The following is an 18394-nucleotide window of genomic DNA, read 5'->3' as shown; positions in this document are numbered from 1 at the left end:
TAGGTAGGCTATTTTTCAATTGCTTTACATTAGTTTGATGTTTCAAGTCTTTTGTGTGTTTCTGAAGTTCACTTTTACCACAAAAGAGCTCAATATTGACATGTCTTACATAGCTTTGGTTCAATTCTCAACACGGACTGCAACTACCCGTTAAATTGTGCATCCGAAAGGCACTCTTTGTTAAACCTCGCTTATCACCGCTCATCTTAATAATATATATTGTGAAGTATCTGTCTATTAAAAATAAAGTAACTGTGTATTTAATATAAAAAAGCATAAACTTTTGGAAACTTATTAAAAAAAACTTTAACTAAAAGTGTACATTCTCAAACACCTGTTGTAAATACATATTTGTTAAATAAACTCGACTAGCTTCCTTCTTTCCTTTCCGCATACCTTCGAGCACAGCCTAATACTTCCCGATTAAGTCATCATTCTTGGGTTGGACAAAACTAGAAAAAACAAAACAACAAGGGGTATTCAACACGCAATCAAGAGAGGTGCAGGATCATTAAAAAAAAGCGGATCCCACCGTTGGAGGACCACCAACTCCACAAGTCAAAGAGTACCATTCTGTTGGTTTATCACCGCAGATTCAACAAATTCCAGCAGTCTAGTAAAATGAAGATGTAAAAAAACAACATCGCAAAAACGCATCATCGACGCCCCTTGCAGTTCAACAGAATTAAGATCCAAATGTTGATTGTCACCAGCTAATCCAAACTTCTCCAAATATTCATTCCAGATGACCAAAACAACACCAGCTTCATTAAATACGTCAGGCTAGTGCTCATTCCTATTCTTTAATTACAACCTTTCTCTTTCTCTCACCCTTTTCCCCAACTAGTCATTTTCTAAATTAAAAACATTTGAATTTTATTTAAATTCAACCACAATTTTACAGTTAAATACCGTGTTGTGCATCAGTTCCATCCCCATTTGATTGCATTTATTTATTTCATATTCTAAGCTATAACTGATGACACAGCACCGGCACATGGTGGAGATGTTGTGAGGCTTACGCCTTTGTTACGATCCTAAAATTTCGATAAATTACGATTCTAAATATTCGGTAGATGCTTAAGATCCCAAATTTTGAGTAATTTGTACTGTGTAATTTTAGTTTGTCATATAACTTCACCGCGAAGCAAATGTTGCATTTCTCTCTTTCATCCTAACACAAAACAAAATTAACCACAGCTGTGACACGAAGGAGCTATTTCGAAAAGAAACAAGCTGTGCTTCATAGAGATGTGTACCAAATGATAGAAGTATAAAGTATTGTTTTCTTTCCTGTTTATTGATATCAGTTGGTGTTCTTAATGAGTTTACTCATTAGTTTAGAAATAGTATATATGGAATTTGGACATATGTTGTACGTATTTTCCTGAGAAATTGATGAGACCAGAAAAATTATAAGGACAGATGGAATAGGTTTAAGCGCATCTACGTGACTTTATCAAATATTTATTCTCCATAATGGTACCACGCGGAAAACTTGGTATACTATAATCTTTGCCTCCCTCTGTTAGCTGTTTCGTATCATATATATTGGATGGTTTTGATATTTCTTCTGATCATTAAAATATAGCAATGGTACCTGTGTGCGTGCAGAAATGCAAAAGCACAAGATAACTTCCTATTTGTTTTGGAAACAACAACACCCATTTCACGTGTGCGAGAGAAATTGAGCACAGCGAGATCGGGTGTTTATGTTTACTCACGGTCAGTTCGCAGCAGGAGTCCATGGTAAAAGATTTGGCTAACTATCTCTTCATATTGACGTGAAAACACTCGCAAAACCCTACAAATACAAAAGAATGCGCTTCAAAGAAAGTTTAGACACAGATGTTTCAATTTTCTCTTAGCATCTTTCTTCAGCAAAAGAGTCGGTTCATTGTATTCGAAAAAGGGAAGGGAGAAAGGGTGAATTTATATTTTATGGGGGGGGGGTAACATTGTAAGTAGTATAAACAATACATACCGCTTCCGACTCGACCCTCATACTACCTCAAGTTGTAAAGTAGAAAGTACTAGAAAGGGACAGAAGTATTCAACATGACTGCGACTTGAGTTTCAGTTCACAATACTAAAACCAGTGAGCAAGTAAACAGTCTTTTGTAGGATCGTGTTTTACTTCTTGAATTTATTTTTGAACATTTCTGTGAATTCAACAACAGAACGCAGTAGAAATACGGACTAGTTTTTACTTCAACCATTACTTTCGCTCCAACCCAGGGATGCCACATTTATGATTTCGTATAACACTAGATTTAGTGATTTTACTATTGAACTAGTGATCTAGTACGTACTTTGGGTAAATAGGCACATTCTAGTGATTTTTTTGCATTTTTTTCTGATGCAGACAAATGACAAGGAAATGGTTCTTAAAATAAAAGGAAGAAGTATATTGCAGTTCAAAACAAATGTAGAAACTTTAAATTATTTTTTTTTCTCTCTCTCTCTGACTGAGTGAAACCACTGCTGTGTAACGACCTTAGGTAAACAACGGCTATCTTTGGTCCGCTACCTCCTTTTGTTAGCCGACATGAGATGTGTTACTTTTTTTTTTTTTAAGAAAGTGAAGAAATAATTATCCAGTACATTTACGTTTTGTCAGGCACACAGGCGCAGTCTGTACTTGTTTCCTAACGAATTTTAGCAACATAACATAAATGAAACATGTGTACCAGAAAATAGAGGCAGTACAAACGGACATTTTCATCTGTGACACATTTGATGAGAAATATAGTTAGATGTCACGTGCAAGCACTCTAAACATGTCCTATCCTTTAATTCTATTCGTATGTTTATGTAGGTGAGACTGAGAAATCAAGAAACAATAATAACTGGTTTTCTTCCAGGGCAAAAATCTAAATGTGAAGGGGTGTTACACTGGGACTTTAATTGCGTCCTTTGTACAAGATTTACAAGTAATCGCAATTTTACAAGATTAACAAGTAATCGCAATTTTTTAATTTATTAGTTCTTGGGGAGAGGAAGATGGAAGCGAACCCTCGTAAGGACCTCTGCAAGAAAACATGAATACTATCCGCCACTGTTTGTTACATTACACAAAATAGTTATATATATACAGGGGCGGATCCAGGATATGATCAAGGGAGGGGCTAAACCATATTTTTCCGTTTTATCCAGTGTAAAGCAGGATTGAAGTCCATTTTATCCAGTGTATACCCGAGCGTCAAGGGGGGGGGCTATAGCCCCCCCCTTAGATCCGCCACTGTATATATATATATAATATTGAGTTTTAGTCAGGGTTTTCATTCTGCAGGAGAGGGGAGGATAGTAATACCTGGCGAACATTTTCTATTCTCAGAGTGTTGCAAATGATAGCATTTCCTTCATTATAGCTTGGCCAAGCTAGTTGCATTATATATAAGGATTAAGTTAGCCTAAAAAGCTTAAATTTTTATGGCAGTTTTACTCTGTAGCCATGTTTCTCATTTTCGGTCTACGGGACTCTGTGTCCGGAAATTTTCGATGGCTTCCAAGTCGGAAAATAAGTGTATCAAAGGCATATATATTATATGTATGGTTATATGAGGCATGGATCTACAGTTTAAAGTGGAATACCGGTAACAACTTCATGAGCTTCCACCGTAAATCGAACCAGAGTCTCCCGCGATCAAGGTGTATGTGTTAACCATACAGCCACGAGGAAATTCACATAAGCACACACACATATATATTGTTGAGTTGATTTTGACTTTACCGTCTCTTTCAGCAGCGAGGATATATGAAGTGTAGACCTACTGATTAACGTGGAATCCGAACTACATGAGCTCGCGCCGGGAATTGAACCCGAGTCTTCCACGACAAAGACGCGTACACTAGCCACAGAGTTCACACACACACACACAGAATCAGAGTCCTCACACACCAAGGGTGAAAGCTGTGCCACTGAGTCACAGCAGCCACGAGGCTAGGTCGAGTCCACTTTACGTTCATAGTTTCTTAGTACATAAATGTTACGATTATGAAATAGATTTTCCTTAATGAGCTGCATATAAACAAAAGCTTTCGAAATGTATTAAACAATTAGCTCGATTTGAGTGTGAACTTAAAGTTATATCAGAGTGTAAATACGGATACGCACCAAAGCTCGAAAACTTAATACACTATTTCTCCTATATAGTCAGCATGTACCAAGCAATCGTTCAGCTTTCATTTGAGAGGATGGAAATCGAAGGCTCCTGAACAACTATGTTACTAATGTGCGGAATGTATTTATCTTACAGTGAACTGCTTCGATGCCAAGTGGCCTAACTCCAAAATTGAAATTTTCCAGGAGTGAAAGTTAAAGTTCAATATCTCATGAACAATTCATATTTCTTTTATGTTGGGAACCAAAACCATAACTACTGTATGTAGTTCATTGTTTTATAATTTAGTGTTTACAAAAATCCTTTAAAAAAATACCTATTCACAGAAGTGAAAGGTACTTATCTGTACTAGTTCTTGGCATCCAAGCAGTCCATTTACTGTAATACTAGCTTAATATACCCATTCTTAGCATGGGGACTGTATTTGGAAGTCAACACCTGTGGAAGTATCACCATTCATTTCAGCGACCGCGAAAGCTATGGATTTGACACTAGTATCAATCAATATGGGCTATTTATACATGTCTCGGTATTCCTCACCCGCTGACACCCGGCCCGCGTACAGTGGTAGCTGAATTTGCAAGTCATCGCTGATGGAAGTGTCACCATTGATCTCAGCGACCGTGAAAACTATGGATTTGACACTAATGTCGATCAATTTGGATTACTTTTACTACATGTCTCGGTAAACGCGCCCCTGAGACCCCCCTGGTTACAATTTTGACAAAAACGCTTTGCCTTAGACTGGGACCTGGACCAAGGTATCCGTGACCAAAATTTGGTAACTCTCGGTCAACTTGTCTGGTCCTCAGGTCGGTCCCAGTAAACGTCCCCTTCGAGACCCCCCTGGTTCGAAATTTAAAAATAAACGCTTCGTCTTGATCTGGGGCCTGGACCAAGGTACCCGTGACCAAATTTTGGGAACTCTCGGTCCACTCGTCTGGTCCCCAGGTCGCACACAAACAGACAGACAAACTCACAAACAAACTCTTTATTTATTTATATTAGATAAGATATACTATGTAAAATAGTCTCGTATCACAATATGTGATGTACAACAAATGTTTCATTATATATTATCCGTAGCTCTTGATATGCTGCAACATATTAAAGCCTCAAAATAGTTGGGCAAGCGAATAATCCAGAAGTTACGTAACCCTATTGCGTTCATGGGAACAAAAACAATAATTATAACTATGCTAAATTACTATAGACTATCAACTGCTCATTCAGAGAATTTATGAAGTCCACTTTATCGCAATAGTTTTATACAAACTAGATTTTAACTACGGATAATAGTTTTATACAAACTAGATAATCAATTATTATTATCATCATTATATTTGCAGTACAACCAAATACAACAACATTAACTATTAGTTCTAATTAACTGAATTGAGCTGAAAATTAAATCTTGATCTTTAAAGATTAATTATTAATTTTATGCGTTCTGTACCTTTCTGAAGGAATAAAAGCTGGAATTGGTTTCAAGGCTGTTTCTGAGTGAATACTTTCTTCAAAATAATATTAAAAATTATAGAAAAATTTTCGAGACATTCGAGTCGAGTCGAGATTTTTAAGAGCCGTCTCGACTCGACTCGTGTCTCGACTCGAAAATTCGAGTCGAGAAATACGTTTGTCTCGACTCGTCTCGAATTTTACAAAGTGTGTCTCGACTCGAACCTCGACTCGAATTCGAGTCGAGTCGAGTCGAGATTCGAGACATGTCTCGACTCGAGCGCATCCCTATGTAAAATCTCTCTGAGTACGATATGATTTTCATAGTAGGCGGTTAGATAAATTTATTATCAAAAAGGGGAAATAAATCCAAACTTAAAAAAAAAAGCACAAACCTGGATATGTTTATTTTATTCAATCAAATATTATTTCATTATCTCCAATGCTCACTGCTCTCGCATAAGTTTTTTTTCTTTTTTGCTTTTTACGATCCCAAATAAGTAATATATATATAAATAAAATATTTCCGTTTAACGTCCTACGATTATGCCCTTTAGGTTAAGGGAGACGATTATTAGTGCAAGTGAATGACGATGAAGAAATCGGTGAAATGAGAATGCGGAAGAAACGAGTACCAAGACAATACCCACGGCCACAATATTATCCACCACAAACATGCTTGGACGGAGATCAAACCAGGATCCCCACATACCAGAACTAAGCACTCTAACACTGAACTACTTTGTACTGCAATTGTTTTTATGAAGTTACACTCAATTCGACTTACGTAGTACCCAAGCTACGGGACAGTTACGGGACACATTACTTACGTACATCGGAGAGTACTGTAAGGCTACTACTTCAAATATTAACTGTAATCTAATGAATCACAATTGAATTAAAGTTGATTGAATTAATTTGGAAGATGTTACGTTATTTTTAGGGATGGAGAAAACCGGTTTTATAAAAACCGGAAATCAGTTCCTAGAAAAACCGAAATCCGAAAACCGACATTTCGGTTTTCTCCAAACCCGGTTCAATTTTTCACCGAAACCGGTTTCTGTTTTCACCAAAAAACGGTTCGGTTTTCTCCAAAACCGGTTGAGTTACCGGTTCTACTTTTCACCAAAACCTGTTTTGGTTTTCTTTAAAACCGGTTCGGTTTTCATCGAAACTGGTTTCGGTGAAAACTTTTGGAGAAAACATAAAACTATTTCTGTGGAAACGGAATCGGTTTCCGAAGAACAACGAAACATTATTATGGTCAGAAGCAGAACCAATTTAAAAAAAAAAGAACCGGTTTTGAAGAAAATCGAAACTGGATCCGGTGAAAAACCAAACCGGTTTTGCGGAAAACCAAAACCAGTTTCGGTGAAAAACCGTTTTTTTGAAAATTTTCAATAGCCGGTTTCGGTTTTCTTAAAGACAGAAAACCAGTTTTTGTGTCCACCACTAATTATTTTACGATAGCATAACTAGATAGCTATTCCGATATTCGTATTATATATTTTCTTCTGTGTTGATTTCAACTTCAATTTACCTTTCATGATATTCAGTATTTTGTGCCACTTCGGATGGTGTGACCCACTACTTCGAATTTATATGTATATATATATGACACGTAATAATTCTCTCGTATCTTTGATCCATGTTTCAAACGGAACTCACAAATTTCGTGATAGCAGACAGTTAGCTATTATCATCGTTTTAGAATGATTTATGATACTTTATATATTCATGAAATATATATATATATATATATATATATATATATATATATATATATATATATATGTATTCTCCCCGACCCCTCATGGAGAGGTAAAAGACACATAATAAAGACGAAAATAGATTTTTCAGAAGGCTGCAAGAGAAGTGAATATATTTTTTTCTTTGGATTTTTGTATTTATGGGGAAGGAAATAAATATACAACCTTCTGAATAGATTACTACGAACTAAAAATCGGATTAAATATGATTTCTAGATCTGTTTATTTATAAGACCAAAATCTCTTCTTATTTCCTTCTAGCTTCAATCCAAAATATCAGTTCTAAGAACTGATTTGCTTATTGTCATGATGAATGGTTGTTAGTGGAATCTGTTCGTTAAAAAAATCATAGTGCGTGAATGTTAGGATTATACTGTTAAATCGCCTTATGAATAGTTTCACATGGATGCTTGTCACTGTTTTACAACACACGACTTAGTGAGGGAAACCATTCTTGAATTATATATATTCTGGAATTAAATACTAAAGTTATTTAAGGTTTATTTTTAATCGTGACGTGACATCTCGATTTTATTAGAGCTCTTAGCATGAATATTTTTTTCTTTGTTTGTCTTCTTTTTAGTGTCGTCGCATGATTCTACTCTACTAGGTAAAAGAAATGATTAAATATAAATTAGAGCAATGACATGAATTATATATTTAAAAAAAACGATTTTGCGTGTTCTTTACTTGTATGCGTTTTGGCAGTTTAAAGCTTCGGACACACACACACTCAAAAATGAAAAGTTCTAGTTTTATGCCCTACGTTTATGCCCTGTAGGTTAAATGAGATGAGCGATTAATGCAAGTGAATTATCATGATAGAATAGTGAAATGAGAATGTGGAAGGAAACTGGAGAACTCCGAAGATAAGTCCACATACACGATATTGACTACAAAAATTTGACATGCCCAGAGATCGAACCAGAGACTCTCTCACAAGAGGTGAGCGTTTTACCATTGAAACTCCGTCCCCCTTTCTTGGATACATATATATTCGAGTAATAGGTGAGGTATAAAGCTTTAGAAGTAGAATTTGTCCTTAATGTCATTATTTTATGTGGGAATGAGAACAATAACTAAATATCGTGGATGATTTTCGAAATCGCTACGAACGTATACAGAGTTAATTATTAGTGCTCTGAACCTCTCCCTAAGCAGAGTCATATTTGAGAAGAACTGGTCCCACTTCTAGTTAACAGGAAAAAATGCATTCTTATTTTATGTGGAATTCAATAAAAAGTTTTGGAACATTTTATTGGCTAATTGAGACATATTTTCACACCAAAACCTTAAAACTTCTTAAGAATGGTTGCATTAATATGGTCTTTGAAAGAGAGGTGAGTGGTTAGATTTCTTTGAACAAAGATGTACAAAAAGGCCACCATAAAGAGTCATGTTTCATTTATGCCATGCTAATGAGTAAGTCATGTTTTCTTTAGTTTTATCTGGGCACTTTTCACAGAATTTTCTTTGTTAAATGTAGGAGTTAATTTTGTCTTTCAAATACAATGTCCACAGATTTGATGTTATTTGTCTGTTGTTGAGATTATGTCTATTGGTTTCCTTCATGGTTACCAGAAATGAAACGGGTCACAAAGTTCCGTAAGCAGCGAGACCGGTAACCCATAAGATTCGATGATCGAACAGAATTTTGACTCGCAGTGACCCAATGACGGACTCGGAGACAATAAAGCATGCTCATGCAGGTAAGGCCTACCACTCACTGGCAACATTTTGAGTCGGCAACTTTTCTGTTGCCGTCGCCTCAGTGAGCGGACTCCCATAAGACTAATGCATTTAGCCACCATAAAGAAATCCAAGAAATTACAATATAGAAACTAAATGATTACCCGACCTTGAAATGTTAGGTTTCTTAGTTTATAATTAAAAGGATGAGTGAAACATTATTCAAATTTCAATTTATAAAACTGTATCGATGTATTACATGTGATAGGGGCCTATATACCATATGACCTTATTCGTACAAGAAACACGAATCATATCAAGCTTCTTTAGTATGTGCATGACAAGGCAGTACAGAGCTCCCTCGTGGCTAAGCGGTTAGCATATGCGCCTTTGGCATAGGAGACCTGGGTTCGATTCCCGGCAGGAGCTCATGTGGTTTGGATTCCATATTAAGCTGTGGGTTAATGTCTCATCTACCCCAGCCCAACTACTGAAAGGAATGCTAAACTCACTCCATATTTTCACACCAAAACCTTAAAACTTCTTAAGAATGGTTGCATTAATATGGTCTTTGAAAGAGAGGTGAGTGGTTAGATTTCTTTGAACAAAGATGTACAAAAAGGCCACCATAAAGAGTCATGTTTCATTTATGCCATTCTAATGAGTAAGTCATGTTTTCTTTAGTTTTATCTGGGCACCTTACACAGAATTTTCTTTGTTAAATGTAGGAGTTAATTTTGTCTTTCAAATACAATGTCCACAGATTTGATGTTATTTGTCTGTTGTTGAGATTATGTCTATTGGTTTCCTTCATGGTTACCAGAAATGAAACGGGTCACAAAGTTCCGTAAGCAGCGAGACCGGTAACTCATAAGATTCGATGATCGAACAGAATTATAACTCGCAGTGACCCAAACGGACGGACTCAATAAAGCATGCTCATGCATGTAAAGGGTATATATAAGAATGTTAATTTTATGTATTTACTCACTTTTAAAAATAAATAGTTAATTATGAAAGTAACTATTATTCTCTTGCAACCCGCACTATTCTTCACTATTGTACAATTTGGCTCACATGCGATACTGAGTTTGACATGCCTGCTGTACCTTCTGGCTAAAATTGACGTTGATCCGTCAAGGAGTTCTTGAGAGTTTCTGTATTCTGGACGGACACGTGACAGACGGAGTAAATATATAAGAGTCTTTGGTAAACCAAACTTTAAAATTCAGTTCTCAGGATCACCTTTAGGTTTAAAATTTAACTCTAGTTAGACCCTATTTATTTATTTATTTCCTACTAACTTTCTTTCTCTTTTTGCTCTTAACAATAACAGAAGTATAAGTAGGCAGTTTGCAAACGGTGATAATAATTTTCTTAATATGATATCCGTGGACATTAGTAGCGAATGTTAAGTCACATAGATCATACAATATATATATATATATATATATATAAATGAAAATGACCATGTTTGTGACTTAATAACTCCTGAATCACCCGACCAATCTCGATCAAATTTTCAACATAGATGAAGTTCGGACCTGGGATGGTTTATATAATTTCACTTTGACGGTGCAACTTACAAGATGGGATATATATATATATACTGTATAATGATCAAAAATAACCGATGTTCGAGTCGAATCTATAGCTTTGGGATCGCTAAGATAAACAGTGACACTTCCGATGACGTTTAAATCCAAATTCATCCCCGCAACTTTGGGGAGGGAAGAGGCGATACATAAAAATGGTCGAAAATGACCGATATCATAGAGCGCTCCAGTAATACTAAAAAGTGACTGACTAACGAAACATATTACTCATTTTTCTTATTTTAACCCAGCGAGGCGGGCAGTTAATAATAATAATTTATCACAACACATCTTATAAAGATTTTAGTGAACTATGAACTAAGTAAGATTTCATCTATTTGCGTTAGTGTTTGTGGAAATGATTCATTGTACCATCTTATCTAAAACATCTAATTTCGTTTAAGTGCGTTTTTGCAGTCTTTTAAGATATATGAGGTGAGTATGACGTTACAATGGACCCAGTGCCAACTAATGGAAAACTCTCACCAACCCTGTGCTTCATAAGAGTCGAATCAACAAAGAAAATTCAATTACCATAATTTTCGTTTAACACGACATGCAATTACCATACTCAAAATGGAGAACATTTCGCAGTGTTTTAATTACTCGCATAATTGTGAAGGAAGCTATAAAATAACTCAATAAAATGTCTCTAGTCTTTTTTCCCTTTTTTCGGTGTTTTTTTTCCTTTGAAGGACAATTATTGTCATTTTGACCACAAAAAACTTTCATCTGCGCCTGGCGTTTAATGCGCCGACAAAGTATAGTTAATTTCACAAAGTACGCAAGTTTAAACTCTGAGACGATAGTTCTTCGTCTTATGATTGTCAGATGTAGTTTTGCTTTATGTTTCTTAATGAAAGTATTTTCGTACACATTTTTTTTTAGTTTGCTTTAGGAAAAAGGCTGTATTACGTTGCGTTTTCTTTTTTATTTCTATAGAACGTATTAGGAGCAGGCGTGATGTCAGAAATTTTTATTGGAAGGGGTCCAAAGTTTCTTCGGGGTCGTCTAATACGTCTATACGTAGTATTGAACCTATGTTATTCTGCATACCAAAAATGATAAGTAATTTTTAATTATTGCCACCTATTTTCTCAGAAGAAATTATGTTTCCTATTGTTCAACCTTTGGTTTTAGTAACGTAAATTTGATTTAAACTACTCGCTCAACAAAACAATACTTATATTGTAAAAATTATTAACACGTAACAGTTTCACCAAGTATCCATTTTGGCTTCATCAGGTACTATAAGATACAAAGTTGATTATACACGTGACTGGGCACTATAGGCAGGTTGGCAGGTTATTTTTGAACTTGAAAAAAAGTCACAATTGAAAGAAGAAAACTTAAAAAAGATATTTTTCGGTATTCGTTCTTCCCTTATGAATGGCTCTGGTTGTACTTACGGTAATTCTTACAAGGAAAGGACATAAGCCTGTCATCCGACATCCGAATCGAGCCTAGTCCATCGGATAAACATAACAAAGATATGTTCATACACAAAAATTAGGAGTAAGTTTCTGGGGCCCATTAACCCTGTTAGTAACTATAAAGAAAATCGTAGACTCGCAGTGAAATAGCTATTGCATCAACACTATTCATTGGAAAGCCATGGTTTATAGTTCATTCGCTTCAGCATGAAACAAGCTTTCCAGAGGTGCTATGTATTGGGCTAATAACATACTTGAACAGGGAAAATTGGGAGAATGTCAGGAAAATTTCCTCCAGAAATCCCTCCCATCAAGTTTGGACTCCTTTGGAATGGCTCCGGGTGTAAGCACACAATCCAAATGTATCTCGAAAATATTATGGCGGATAAGTAATGTGTATACCAATTTTTGTATAGATAGATGTAATAGATATGAGGGAAAAGTTTGTATATCAATGCACGCTTTCTCTTTTCATCTATTCTGTCTATCAATACAAAATTGAACGATTTTCAATTTGGTAACACTTTAGCCGGCGTAAAACCAAAATACGTGAAAACGTTTCACGTAATATACAAGAATGATCCATAGCGTAACAACACATTGCGTCTTCACTATTTCCTTTTACTGACTACACTCTGTTTCCTTGGAAATAAGATCTAATCAGAACATAATTTTCCAGATTGCCTTACTTCAAGTTTAAGCCCTACCGCAAATCTCTCAACAGATGTCTCATTTTAAGTGAGACAGAACCTTAGTAATGTTAACGCTCTTAATTAACAGGCACATTGCCTCCTGGAAGTGAACCCTTACAAGCTTTTAAAAAATAATATAAAACCCTATATTTTTTTGGGAGGGGGGATATGGTAAACGTAATTAATCATCTCTAATTATGGGAACTATTCACGAATGATTAATTAATGATAAATCACAGAAAATCTATTTTGTAAATAGTTTAAATCGTATATAAATGGATAGTCTTTTTTCAAGAAATATTTCATTTGCATTATATTTGTATATTCAGACGTGAATATTACATGTTTATCGGAACCCACATATGTGGTTTTAATACATGTGTTGGATTTTCTTGATGTTTTGTATTTATTTTGCGGTTTTTGGATACATACCAAAATCCAAGGCTGTCATAAGTATTGCGGTACGAAAGAATTAATATTGTTGCTAAGTTTAATAGCACATTGAAACTATAATTAGATTTGTTAGCTTGTTGTTAAATATGATTCTGTATTCTCCTATAAATTGTGAGATTTTCAAATACGAGCGACGTTAACAATAATATATATAACAATTTGCCTGCACATACCTATAAAAAGAAAGAAATTGATCTACTTCCACTTTCATATTATTTTGCTTCCATATATACTACCTTTTTATGAGACAGAAGCGTAACTCGTTCACTTACTGATGATTTCATAATAATATTTTGCTAAATACAGATGTTACTAATCCTTCATATAGGCGATATTAAAAGGGCACAGATCGATTAAGGCCCAGCACAGAAAGGTGAAAGCTGCAGTGAAACAGTAGTTGGATTGGATTGGATTTGTGTTTAACGTCTCCTTCAGCAGCGAGGCTATATGAGACATAGACCTACAGGCGCCACATGCGCTTCCGCTGTGTCTCTCTAACTGAGGCAGTAATCTGTTAGCAAAGTAGTCGTGCTCGGCGAAATCTAATGGCGCTCAATATTACAATGTAGAACTTTTTGATACACGTGTCACTTGTTCCAACATAGTCGAACAGCGCAGGAATATGGATTTGCTGTTGGATGCTCCAATGTAACGATATACTCGGCGATTGTCACTCAGATTGTGTATTACAGACTAGGACATCATCATTGCGCAGAAATAAGACATTGATAACATAAAAGAATCCTAGACCCACGTGATATGGCCGCCTATTCTGTGTGTTTCAACAATTTATCCACAACGCCATTTACAAAAGGTCACGTCTCACGAGGGAACCTATCCAAGCGCAACTCTGACTTCGAGTCGAGACTATAGCCGTTGGATACCTTGTCCCAAAAGAACATAACACGAAAAGGGATACATCCTCGATCGCAACCGTTGCGGAGATATAAGCGTGAAAAGTTAGAAATTGGGCTCCATACTATACATTACAAAGTCAGATTCCGGGTCAGATTTTTCGGAAGCGGTCGGGTAAGGAAACTTAGCGAATACATATCAAATTAGTGTGGGGAGCACAGCACCTTTTGAATGAAAATTTGTCCCCGGGCACTCACAGGGTCCCAGGCGGGTTCCAACTCAAAATTTGCAAATGTAACCGGGGGTCAAGTAGCATATTGTATGAAAGCTATTGTTAAATAAAAGAAGATAAAACAAATCTCAACTCTCTACGATAACCCTGTGCAAACGTGCAACTGGTCAAAATCTACAACACAACACACATCTACAAATACATCAAAATCTACAAATACAACCTACATCAGAAAATATATGGCCACGCTTCTAAATCCGTTAAATTGTGACAATAACAAAACAGAAAAGCACGTTTGAAAGTGCAAGGTATTGAAGTAAAGCAAATTGCTGCAGAGTATCTCACAGAGTCGCACAACGGACTTTATCCAAGTATAAGTGTGACTTCGAATGACCAATGGACTATAGAATAACAATGACCATTGGATTTCGTGTTTTAGAAGAGAAAGGATACATTGTCAATCACAATCGTCGTAGAGGGTGAGAAGGTCAAAAGGCAACGGTATATGCTTCGCGCATCGGAACCCCAAATTCTCAGATTGCATTGTGAAATTTCTATCGGGGGATGTTCTGAACGAGAAACATGATGGTAAAGGTAAAGAAGGAGTAACCCTGAAACTGTGAGGCAACTTGGAGAGGAGTGGGCTTGGAGAAAACTGGAATAATGGTGCAGAAATGAAATATATCGGAGGGTGCTTTTGAGAGAGAGAGACTCTGCAGCAATTTGCTTTACTTCAATATCTTGCACTCTCAAAGGTGTTTTTCTGTTTTGTTATTGTCGCAATTTAACGGACTTAGAAACATGGCCATAGATTTTCTGATGTAGGATGTATTCGCATTTTGACCAGTTGCCCGTTTGCACAGGGTTATCGTAGAGAGTTGAGATTTGTTCTATCTTCTTTTATTTAACAATAGCTTTCATACAATATGCTACTTGACCCCCGGTTACATTTGCAAATTTTGAGTTGGAACCCGCCTGGGACCCTGTGAGTGCCCCGGGAACATAAATTTTTCATTCGAAAGGTGCTGTGCTCCCCACACTAATTTGATATGTATTCGCTAAGTTTCCTTACTTGACCGTTTCCGAAAAATCTGACCCGGAATCTGACTTTGTAATGTATAGTATGGAGCTCAATTTCTAACTTTTCATGCTTATATCTCCGCAACGGTTGCGATCGAGGATGTATCCCTTTTCGTGTTATGTTCTTTTGGGACAAGGTATCCAACGGTCATAGTCTCAACTCGAAGTCAGAGTTGCACTTGGATAGGTTCCCTCGTCAATGTGATCCATAAAGTGGAATGTTATACACTTAGAGCTAGCTTTATCGTCCAACGGAAAACCAACTTAAGAAAACTGTACAAGTTTCACTTGGTGGGAAATCGATAAGCTTGTAGTCAGGGGTGCCCATTCCCCCAAAGCTGATGGCGCACTCTCCCCCAAAACTAATAATCTTTTCCCTCCTCAAAACTCAAGTCCTCTAAAAACAATTGCCCAGTGTAGCAGTAGTTTTTATAGTACTAGTAATTGTTATTTTTGTTGTTGTTTTATTTCCTGTGGTAGTATTATAGAATGCTTGTAGTAGTAGTAGGGGCAGTAGTAATTATAAAAATGGCATTACTTTTATTAGTAGTCTTGGTAGTGTACAATACTAAATATGTTCTATAAGAATATTGAAGGATATAAAAACTTCTACACACTGTGTATGGCACAGGTATTCTTTTTTTACAATTAGTAGTATTACTTTTTTCTTTATAAAATATTGATATAATTCCCTTGTACATGAAAAGTAAGACGCAAGTTACAAGTTATTGAGTTTGATACCAAAAGAAAATGTTATCCTCGAAATTAGCCTACAAAAAGAAGTGATATCCAACAAAAAAACATTCCTGTAAAAGAGCCAAGTACGAGTGGCCTTAAAAAGAATTGAAATCACAAAAATAGGCGCCAAGTTCTGGTGGACAACAGTTACAAACACTCACTGGCTCACTTCAAATTTAGATTTGAAACTTGGCTGTTGTCTGTATGGTTACCACTAGCTCACAATTTGTCAAACTACTTTATAATTTTCAACAGACAACATAGGCAAGTTTCAAATCTAAATTTGAAAGTGATTCCTTGAGTGTTTGTAACTGTTGTTCACCAGAACTTGGCGCCATCCTTTCATATAGCAACTTGTCTTTAAACTTCTGTTAAGCCTTTCGTCTTGTAAGATATGTACAGTTTTCGGCCTTTGGAAATTTTCCTAACAAAATTTCCCTTGTACATTTGCAAAGAAGTATTCTTCACTTCGGCAAGTGGAAAGTGCGAGCAACTGTCGCACTCCTTGTTGCCACATGGAACTCTATCGATGGTGAAAGGGTAAATTGTGATACGTGAGTGAACACTTCAAAATAGTGTATATGGAAGCGATCAGCTTGTGTAATTGCTGTAACATTAGCCTCAAAGCAAAGTTTAAAGATTTTTTTTTTTTTTACATTTTTTTCTTCAATTTTGTGGATACGGTCACTTCATCTCTAGTTTATGATAATTTTTGCTTTTGTGAATTTTACCTTAGTTTATTTATTCCAAAATATTTTGTATGAACTCTTCGAGTATACAAGATACAATTAATTTATCTTACAAGAAGAGGACTACAAGAGAATGAAAAAAGTACACTATTTCAGTTTTGTTCTCGTAAATTTGTCTACAGGATTTACAGTTTATAAAATTATTTTTTATAAATAACTTTGATATTCTCGAATTTAAAAGAGATAAATATAAGGATAAAAATATAGATCATTAGGAGGTTGAAAGTCTAAGGTAGTGTTAAACTAAGAAATAATTAATTATTTAGTTGATGTAAGCGTTAATGAAGTTGATCGTTCACTTTTCGTTTTATCGCTTATCGCTACTTACAAAACTAACGGTAAATAAAGTTTGCATAGATTAGTGGAAATTGGTAAAATGTTTTTGAAGTCCTTGAGGGTTAATGGATCAATGAAAAGTAACGGTGGGTGGTGAGTCGCAATGAGTCACGTCCTGTTGATCCACAACCCACTGACCTGCCCACAAATCTTGACCCAAGACCCTCTGACGCACTCCATTTCCGGTTTGTTTCTTGCATTTGTGGTTAATTCTAAGGTTTTGTGGAACGTTCATTCTCCATATATAACTTTCTAAAACGAAACTCATTCGCTACATATTGAAATTATCATGTCGTATTTATCAAAATACCAAGGCATACTTCTAATTCTTTTTCAAAATAAATTCTGGTTTCAGCTATACGTTTGAGAAACGAGGTAGAAGGTTTAAATCTCGGTAATCGTGAACAAGAAAAGCAACCTAAAAATTTATCTTACTTGCGCAGCTACTAACATTGGAAATTAATGCCTATTAGTAAATGGTTACATAAATTCATTATGTTCTTTGTATATGTAATTTTCTAATTCACCTTACATATTTCTATAGGGCTACTACAAGCCCACAATATCTCGCCACACTTAGGTTAAGTTGTATTAGAGTTGTACCGCTGCAAGCATTAAGTGGTATATAGGCCCTAATGTTTCTTAAAATCAATTTTAACTTACTAAAATCTTCGTGGTAAAAATAAAACGTGTCGTAGTATACAATCTTCAGGTCTTCTGGATGGAAATTTTATAAATTATAAAATTTTGCGGCACACCATATATAGGGCTGCGCAAGACACTGCTTGGGAAAGAGTATTTAAATGTATTTAGGTGCTGAGATTGAGAAAGGGAGTACTAACCTTGACTCAGCTGAAAAACAACCAATAGCGTAATTCAATTGATTTTATGTTCGTGATACACAAATTACATGCACGTTTTTATAGGTAAAGGTGAGAGTGTTTTGTGCCTATTTCATGTGATATTAATGCCTAATTCTTTTTGTTTCATTATGTGCATTGGTTTCTAATCTAATTATTTTACGTTAAGGCTCCTCCTCCAATAAACAATTTTTAATTGAGATACAACTGTGCTATTTTTTTTACATAATATCTATTAAAATTATTAAAGTTTAAATCGTAAACTCAGGATTGTTTCAAATTTAAGTTTAGTGAAATATAGCTATAATTAATAAAGAAAAATTACATTATA

At 35.6% G+C, this 18394-nt stretch overlaps 1 protein-coding gene across 2 annotated transcripts in view; it reads right to left on the bottom strand.

The window, feature by feature from the left end:
• LOC145666450 (lachesin-like) overlaps window positions 1-18394 on the bottom strand; it is a 1090518-nt gene that overhangs the window by 117739 nt on the left and 954385 nt on the right. The window lies entirely within an intron of this gene.

Source organism: Thermobia domestica, chromosome 12 (assembly GCF_964235325.1).
Source record: "Thermobia domestica chromosome 12, izTheDome1.hap1.1, whole genome shotgun sequence".
NCBI classification, from domain to species: domain Eukaryota; kingdom Metazoa; phylum Arthropoda; class Insecta; order Zygentoma; family Lepismatidae; genus Thermobia; species Thermobia domestica.
This window is presented reverse-complemented; position numbering and strand designations above follow the sequence as displayed.